Below are 9996 nucleotides of genomic sequence, written 5' to 3' on the forward strand. Positions count from 1 at the left end.
ATTATAGTAGTAATGTGGTTTATTTAAAGGGATGTTGCAGATGCTTGCTATCTATAGGGTCCCTTTCCTAGGACCTGGAGTAGAGGTGGGCCTGGATCCTGCCCCCACCCCTGTACTACTGAGAAAGTGGCCTGGACTGTGAGGAACCCCAGAAGGGGAACAGAACTGTAGTGACCCAGCTGAAGTGCTGGGGCCAGATGGGCCTGAGAGGCCAAAGATATTGCCTTCAGGGGAGGAGCCCTGGGGCACTGCTCTATTCTGGAGCAAGGACAAACTGAGAGAAACATAACAGAGGGCACTGAGAGAGGCTGTTGGATTTGTGCCCCGAAAGGGTTTTGTGTTGCTTTTATCTCACAGGCCCCGAAACATAAAACTCTTGTATCAAAGGCCCAGTCTGAGGCCTGAATCAAAGTACTTCCAGGCATTGCTAAGCAAAAGCTGGGCTGTGAGCTAGAGGCAGGCCCAACTCACAGAAGCTGGCAAGAAGAGGGCTGCTAGAAGCAGGTGCATCCACACATAAGTTGTTAATAACAGGAACTTGTGCCAAGATGGCATCAGAACACTCCACAGAGATAACGAGGAACAGGCAGGTGTATCTTAAAGACAGGGTCAAAAGACAGCATGATCGATAAGATCTGTTTGAAATAACATGATCAAAGGGAGAGACAGCACCCTAATGAGTCAAGGGGCTGTACCTCAATACGTCAGTAGGGATGAGTAATCTGTCCTGTAATTGTATAAAAATAAGTCCCAGAGTGCACATCTTTGGCCAGCCTAGGGGGCAGTGGAAAGTGCCGCCACTGACTGAGCTGTGTTCATTGCCAGGAAGCACATATTCGTAGTATGTCCTGTAGAGTCTATAGGAAAATTATTACTGTGCTTCATTTGACCATAAACCTGGATCAGGTTCCTTCATACCTTACTAGAGTCTTGTGGTCTTTGGGGGTTCTCTCAGGGTTTGCTGTGTCAGCTATCTGTGCAGAGCTGGGGCAGCACACATAGGGAACATGCACGCAGCCGACTGTTATCATCATCGAACAAGAGCAAAGCACCACACTAGTAGCTACTGACAACATGTATGATTTGGCCGAAGGGTTGAGTCAGTGAAGATCCACCACAAACAGGTAGTGAGAGAGTGCAGGGACATGCTCTCAGCCAGGGGGGTGCTTGCAAGAGGTGAGTGCAACCCCATTACAGGGACACAGACCAATAAGAAAAAAGAGGGTTGACATGCACATAATGTAGGTGTAGACAGAATCACATTATAAAAAGGGAATGTCCAGAATGGGAAAACTGAGCTCCCTCTTGGAGACTCCAGCAGAAACCATCCCTCTACAAATGACTGAGCCATGAGAGACCCATCAGACCCTAATGCTATTGTTAAAGATGTGAGCATAACTATATTTGTAACTGGTGCATAGGTCTTTATAGAGTTTCTATGTGCTTGGGTAACTTTAATTGTAACTTTAATAGAGCTTGTAAATCAGACTAGACCTTGTATGTATAAATGTCTATGTGGTCACTACCCTTGGGCTTTATGTGTTCCTAGAGATTCTAACTCTAAAACAAGTAGCAGAGGTGACTTTCACCCTATTAAGTTTGAAACTGTAGCTGCCAGAGCCAAACCTACGGTGGTGTAATATCACATTACAGAATTCACTTTAAATAGAATAAAAGGCTATATGGGTGAATCTCTGAGGTGTTCCAGAGTCCTGACTCTGCCCCCTGCAGGTGGAGGGCCTGGGAGTTCCCAGCAGGAGCTGTTGCTTCTGTGTTCCAGCACTTTCCAAATTCCCAACATTCCCAGACTGAAACTCCTGAAAGGTGTGTGGGGAAGCTGCTCCTGCCCCTTCCGCCTGGAGCCTGCAACACAGTGGGGCAGCGCTGCTCTCAGTGGTGCACATGTGTAAAATGTATGTAACCCTCACATGTCCAGTATCCCGGCACCCTCCCGCTGTGCCCCAGAGAGTTCTATGCAACCAGAGGTCTGTGCTGTAATAGAAAACCAGCCATGTTTTGGTTGGGCTCTTTGCCATCCACATACTCTAGCTGGCCAGCCCATGGGGTATTATCTACGAGCCAGGAGAATGTGTTTCTGCTCTCAGATGCACAGAGCGTATCTTGGCCTCCTGTTCTGCTTCCGCGCAACTTCCAGACAGGTACAGAGCAGAATCCAGCCCTAGTCAAGGAGGTTTACTTTGAACAGGCAGAAGGAAAATACAGCTCTTTCAGACGCCAGTGTTCAGGTCATTGTCTCTGACGTTTCACCTGCTGCTGGGATTGCTGTGCAGCCTTGTTAGAGCACCAAGGTGGTGCTTTGCCCTCTTTCCTTGTCTTCGGCCATTCAGCTGATAAAGGATCTCACGGCCTGTGAAGTCCGGCCAGCGCTGCTGAAGGGTCTGGTTGAATTATTTAAACCGCCAGGGAAAGAGATGGCTAAATTGAAGGCAAAGCCCTGGAAGATAAAAGGTCACACGTCTGCTTGGAGGCTGCAGAGTGCTGCAAAGTGGGTTGCTCTTTCTCTGCTTGCTCAGCGACTCACCAGCCACTGATGGGCGACTTTGGTACCTTAGTCTCCTTGAGTGGAACCCCGGGGTTCGCAAACTGGGGGTTGTGACCCCTCTGGGGGTCACAAGGTTATTACCTGGAGGGTCGTGAGCTGCCAGCCTCCATCCCAAAAGCTGCTTTGCTTTCAGCATTTATAACAGTGTTAAATATTTTAAAAAGTGTTTTTAATGTATAAGGGGGGCCTCACTCAGCGGCTTGCTGTGTGAAAGGGGTCACCAGTACAAAAGTTTGCGACCCACTGGTGGAACTGGCCCTTGCTAATCCATCCCTGCGCTGCCTTGGCAGAGGTCAGATGCTGCAGCCAACCCTCTGGCTGATTTGAGAGGGTGACGGCTATTCAGAAGAAGAGATGCAGAAGTCTCTTCCTAGTGGGCATGGTACCCATTGCAGTGGGCCCCGTGTGCTCCTCTTGCAGCCTGGACCCCGTCTCCAGGGGGCAGTGAGGTCACCTGCAGTGGTAGGCTATGGTGGGGTGGGAGGAGAACAACAGGCTGGTGCTGGGTCCTGCTGGGAGGCTGATGCCCACCGCCACAGGAAACATAACAAGGGGCGAGGCATCCCCATCCCCATCCCCATCCCCTTCCCAGGAGGACCTAGAAACCACGTGTCCCTTAAGCTCTGCCTTGCAAGAGGCCAAGGGAAAAGGGAATCTCCCTCTTTTCTTCTCCCCATTTCACCAGGACAGCTGAGCTCCATGGGTAGGTTGGTGCAGTCTCAGCAAGTGGGGTGTCTTTAGGGTTACCATATTTGAACATTCAAAAAAGAGGGCACTCCACGGGGGGATGGGGTGGGGTGGGGTGTATTTGCACCAGTATCGACCAACTCATGTTGTATTAATGTGTTATTATATTGTTATATATGATGTGTGCTACATGTCGTCTATATTGAGTATATATAAGAAAAAGTGATATGACCTCAAAAGTGAAGTTTAATCATTTAAAGTTTACTGTACTTCTTTATATGTAGTGAGTCTTTTCCTTTCACCAGTTCTTCAGTTTTCTTTCTCCTCATGTGCCTGCACATAGATCGCATTTTTTCTCAGCAGTGGTTGATTGCTCTTTAAGAAGGCATGAAAGTCTTTACAAGAAGTTTGTCTGCAGTTGTACTGTACAAGTAGAATTCCTTTCAGCAACTCAACATTCAAGTTGTTCCTTTCCTTTGTCCACAGGCTTTGCATCAGTGAAAAAATTCACTCTACATTTGCACTGTGAGAAGGAATAGCAAAGAAGAACTGGCAATCTTTAACAGTTCTGAATGACACTCAATGTTTTTGGATTTCTCAAAATATTTGGTCCACTTCTGGTGTGCTAGCAGATGATTACTGAACTCTGCATCACTGTTGTGACTTTCTGTAAACTTCTTCAGGTTGCTGACCTGATCAAAACACTTCATGTCATCAGTTTGCACCCCCTTATCGATCAGGTACTTGATACAAGGCTCCACATCACTCCAATTCGGTGTCTCGCTCAGGGTAATCCACCTGAAACAAGAGAAGTCTTCCAGGGGTCTAAGCCACTTCTCCAAATATTCTAAGCATCTGCTGTACATATTATCTACTTCAGCACAGAATTTGTCACACTCTTCATCAATTCCTTCCATGTGCTTTTGTGCTAGTAGTCCCTTAACTTTCAGGGACATAAAGTTGTGAGTCTTGCGTTCAAGAAGGGTAGTGCGAACCAAGTTCAAATTTTTCACGACAGAATTGCTTTCCCTGTCGATTTCTTGGATGTAAGTTTGGAATACACTCATGAGTGAATGCATGTGCCAGAGGTAAATCTCACTTAATTCATACTCAGAAAATATCTTCAGCACTGTGGGTGGTTTGTCCTGTGACAGAAAGAATGACTTTAAGTCCGGAAACATCTGTATCAGCCTTGTAATGCCTGGAAATAATGACAGCCATCGTGTCTTGCTATGAGAAAGCAGCTTTCTGTATTCAACATCAACAAACTCACAGTGCTCCTTCAGCTGCTCAGTTTGGTCAGCGTAGATATGAAAGTACTGGTACATTTTAAAAATAATGTTCTCAGTGTCAACGTTCATTCTTTCTGCTGCATGGTGAACACAGTTGTTCAAAATGTGTGCTGGGCAGCCCACCCCAATGAATGTTCTCTTCTGCAGCAACTTCTTTAAGTTTGCAAACAGATTCTTTCCATCTTCATCACGCCGCAGTCCTCCAAACATTGGATTGCAGTTGTCACCTGTAAATGCAATACACTTCTCAAACAAACCATTTTTTCCAAGCGTTTCCTTTACGTAATGAGCAATCGTGTCGGCAGTCTCATTAGGTGTGTTCTGACCTCAATCAATTTTGACTGCAAACCACCATTCTTCCAGTCGAAATACTGAATAATTACTGGAAATATTTTCACTGAACCGTGATTGCTTCCATCTGTAGCAACTCAACAGTAAGCTATGTCACTTTCTTCAAACGTTTTCAGAACAACATCAACAGAATGCAGTGCAAGTACAGAGATAACAATTGCTTCTGTCTTGGTGCTAGCACTTGAAAATGTCCATTCTACTTCAGAATCAGGGAATGTCTTCTTCAAGAAGACAGATGTGCAGTCCATTGACTTAAAGCTATTATGACGCTTAACAGTGTGAAATGCAAAAGCACCCTCTGCTGCAGTAACAGCATCCTCAGATTCGCTGCCTAGTGTTACAAAATAATTTGTCCATTTTGTTGATGAGCTCTCTCCTCCAATTGCTTTTTTGTGCTTGTCTGAGTCCACATGAATTTGTAAATCATTAGCGCCTTTATTTTTCACAGAGACTTAAGTACCAGGTCTACATACCAAGCATACAGCTTCCCATTCTTCTCTACCACTTCGAAAACACGGAAATTTCATCTTTAGTTCTGCAGTGAAGTTACACTTTCGTTTTGGCATGTTTTTTGGAGGTAGTAAAATCAAATATCAAATAAAGAGCTCTTGAGGAAACACTACCGTGCATGGTGCAAACTCAGAAAAGACACTGAAATTGTCGATGTTGCACTATCGCCACTATGGAAAAATGATCGTATCTGTCTGGAACCATAAGGCTAGGTGCCAACTTCCCCCCTGCCCAAACTCCACCATTTCCCCGCTCCCATTTCAACCCCTTCCCCAAAGTCCCCACCCCAACTCCACCCCCTCCCTGCTCCATTGGACCCCTACCCCAAATCCCCGCCCCAGCCCCGCCTCTCCCCTGAGCGCGCCGCGTTCACCCTCCTTCCCCCTAGCCACGCGAAACGGCTGTTTTGCAGCACAAGCACTGGGAGTTGGGGGGGAAAGTGGGCACTCTCTCAAGTGATCAACTTTCTTGAATTATCAACATTCAATTTCTTTCCTGAATGATCAACATTCACTCTCTTTCTTGAATGATCAACTCTTCTTTGGGGAAAAATAATGGCAAAATCCCAGACATTTTTAGATATTTAAAAATTCCTCCCAGACAGTGATTTAAGAACCAAAAAACCGGACATGTCCTGGAAAATACGGACATATGGTAACCCTAGTGTCCTTCCTGGGATTGCGGCTGCCCTCTCTTTTCCCTTCCCCTTTCCTGCGACAAGGTGAGAGGAGATGGCAAGCAGGGCCCACAGGGCAGCTGGAGGCAGGCACTGCACTCTCCAGGCCTCCGTATCCCCGACCCTGTCCCCACTGCAGATGTACCACCACATATGGATGTCACAGCTTCCTCTGATGCTGCTTCCTTTGATGCAGGCTCTTGCGTCCTGTTCACCAGTGACCCTCTGGTGAGTTGCAGAGATCAGCTTTGTCTGTTTTGGGTAATGGGAACTGCCAGGCAACAACAAACATCCAGCTTGTTGGAGCCCTCGGAGCAGGAATGGGAATGTTGATGCTATTTGTGAACTGTGTGGATTCGTTCAGTTAATGCAGCAAAGTTACTGGAAAGCAGAGGATGCGGCGCTGTCTTTCAGAGATCTTAAAGTCAATTCCCTTCTGCATGTGGCCAGAGAAAATTAAAGATCCCAGGACACCTTTTCAAGAATCAGGAAACCCTTGGTTTTCTGCCCCACATCCTGTCTCAATGAAACAGACTGTAAGGTCCCAGGCTGTCTGAGTTGCTGCATTAGCCTGACACAGTCACTGAGCAGTGAGAGCTCCTTGTGAAGCACTGGGCTACAGTACATTTGTGTGGAGATTCCCTTGGGGATGTTGCTCTAATCTCACTAATCCTCTTTTCTTCAGGTGCTACTGCTCTAATCCCCCAGGTTATAACTAAAGCTTTCTGGCAGCAGCATGGCTCCAGCCCTAGTTTTCATCCTGTCTAATGTTCCCCCATTCAGACTCAGCCACACTCCATCTTCCTGAGCCCTTGTCGGTGTATGTACAGCAAGCCGCTGCAGCAAAAACCATCGGGTAAGAACATTCAGAGCACACTACAAAGGGACATTTATACAGGATTTAGAGAAGCTGCTTCCTTTATGGAGAAAAGGCCAGTCGTTTTCCTTCAGAGGGAATCTTTAGCTCTCTGCCATTGCTGTCTGAGTATTTCCCTGGGGCTCTGCAACTCCTCTATATAGACTTTGGGAGCTTTCATGCATTCACAACAATGCTCAGGAGCTCAGAGAGAAGCATTTCCGCTTGGGTAGCAAAATCCAGACCCTGCCCTGTTACTAACAACACCTGAAATTATTCAAAGCTTTCATTATAGGTGAAATATAATATCAACCTTTACTCTGGCCATTAATAGAGAGTCAGAATGTTCCCTCTGTTTCCAGGCCAGCGTAGATAGGGACAACGTTAGCACCTTGCCACATACCTGGACCAAACCATGCTACATAACAGTACAGAGCCTGTTGTATTCTCAGAAAAGGAGAGAGAGAGTCTCTTGTAGTGAAATGCCTCGACTTAACAATTTTACATCAACAGCGTAGTGCATGGAACCACAGTCAGTGTTTGACCCAGTGAATCCTGAAACTCTCTGTCTCCATGCTTCCCTATAGCTCGCTTCCTGTTAGAGATCTGCAGAGTCCACAAGATAGTCCGATGCTAAATTGCTCCCTTTAAAAGCAGAAGACGACGATAACACCGGCCATGTTGCTTTCTCCAGTGATATGCTCAATAATAAGATAATGTAATTTACTGTTCCACCCTGGATGCTGCATTCTATGGGGTAACATGGTGGGTTCCCTAGGATGTAATATGTAAATCAGGTGTTTTTATTGTCAATCGTTAAAAGAATTGTAGAGCCCCAAACATAGATGTTAAAAAGTTCACATGCAGCCATGGGCTCCCTGTTCAGTTTAAGAATAGCATCCGTCCTTGTTCATTGGTGTTAGTCATTCGCTAGTGAACATGGAAAGATGGAGGCATCACTTTGCACTTGGATCAGCACCACACCTAAGGCAACAGGACTAGAATCTGTCCCTCCAAATTGCCAGATGTGGCTCTTTCATTTCATTCCCAGGAAGCTCCTGTTGTTGTGGGAGTCTTCTCCCAGGCAGAAGAGCCTTGGAGCCTGACTGTGCTGATTTCCTTGCAGCATCCTAGCCCAGGACTCCACCAAACTGGCTGAAGAGATGATCCAGCTGAGAGTGGTGCACGGCCTTATGTGTGCTATGGGGAACCAGGATCATACCACCTGCCAGAGACAGGCCAGCATCTCTCTAGAGGTGAGTGTCTCTGTGGGGGGCAATGTGGATTTTAATGTGGATTCCTTCCCGTAAGCTCCTGAGCAATGGGCGTTATTCAGATAAAGGGGATCAATCACACTGGGGCAAGGCTGGAAAAAATGGTCATTGATACAGCAATGTACCTACGGTTTGTGTGTCCCCTCTGCTGTTAGTGCTTGAGGACAAGCTTATCCCTTCCCAAGCCCAATTCTCCTTCTGCTTAACAGTCATGATTCCCCAACAAAAACCCTTCACTGAGGTGGAATTAAGGGCAGTCAATAATTGAGAAGAAACCTTCACGGAATGGGTCACAGTTTTGAATAATACAAAATCGGGAAATTCAACATAAAGACCATGCTTCAAACCCAACCCAAAGCCTGCAGCCTAGAGAAATCCAGAGTGAAGGTCGTCCATTCCGGTCCAGAGGGGGCATCGGCTCTAAAGCCCCGTGGTGCGATGGTTAACTAGACCCCTGCCAACCACAGAAGCTGAAATATCCAGCTGCTCTCGCAGTATGGGTGGGGCTTGGGTGTTGTACTGACCCTTTCCCCATCTATTGAACCCTGGCCCCCAGCAGCGTTGGCGCTCAGAGGCGAACAGCAGAATGGGGGCAATGGACAGATAAATCCCAGGTGGGAAGGAGAACTGGAGCACTTTCCCATCCTGTGAGGATGCTGCTTTTCAGTGGAGCCACACACCCCCTCTCCTTTAGCACTTATTGGGGTGTTTTGTTGCAGTATTTTGTCCAGACATTTCCCATTGTGAAGGAGCATGTGAGGAAGGCAACAGGAGAGACTTTGTTCCAGCTTTTTATGGTAAATGGGCTTCTCTACCTGCCAGGGCTTGTTACTGGTCTGGAACATGGGTCCATTTTGCAGGGATAATGGGGACTGGGTTTCATTCCTCTAAAGCCGCAGTGGAGCTCCAGTTCCCGATCCGACTCCAGAGACCACGGGGGTCACATCACAATGTCCTCAGTTAAATAAATTGCTTTGGTTTTGGCCCAACACCCACAAAGACCTCACTCCATGCAGTGGGTATCAGTGTGCACCTGCACTATCCATCTGTACTAATGAGGTGGGACGATTGGTGCAAGTCACAGCGGGGCCTGAGGTCTGAAGTCTGGGGGGAGGGGATGGTTCTTTTCTGACTTGAGGTCCGTCGTTAGTGTAACTGGAGTAACGCTGAAAGACGTATCTGGACTCACGTTTGCGTGGTGATGTTGGAAAAGTGGCGAGACATGCAGGGCTAGCAGTGTCCCAGAATGAGGAGTTAGGCATGAGTTGTTGCTTGGGTTCAGATACTTCTGCTGGAGTTCCTTTGCTCTGACTCAATGCTGGGACCAGCTCCATGAGTGTCCCATCCCCGTCATTCCTCTGGCAGTGTCTTGCAGAGGCGTTTGTTCTGGTGACTCAAATCCAGATGGGGCTGGACATGCTGCCAGCTCTCCAAAGAGGACTTTGTGGCGTCTCTGGCTTCTCCTCTTTTAGAGTTAAAAACTGCTGGGGAAGGATTTCTCTTTTTGCTTGTTTACAGTAATTACCTTTTCTCCTCCATTTCCCCCCGCCCCGGTTGCCCCTCGCCTGCAGGCCCGAGAACCCTGACAGAAGGGGAACCCTGCCTGGCGTGGCAGCACCAGGTGTAGCCGCCCCAAACGAAATACATCTCCCAGCGTGCACCGCGCGTAGAGGCCCCGCTTCGCTCTGAGAGAGGGGCCCGCGGCATGATGGGAGTGGTAGTTCCCAGTAGGTGCGCTAGGCCGGAGTCCCACGGCATGCTGGGAGATGGAGTTCCCTGTGCACGCG

Source organism: Gopherus flavomarginatus, chromosome 7 (genome assembly GCF_025201925.1).
Source record: "Gopherus flavomarginatus isolate rGopFla2 chromosome 7, rGopFla2.mat.asm, whole genome shotgun sequence".
NCBI classification, from domain to species: domain Eukaryota; kingdom Metazoa; phylum Chordata; order Testudines; family Testudinidae; genus Gopherus; species Gopherus flavomarginatus.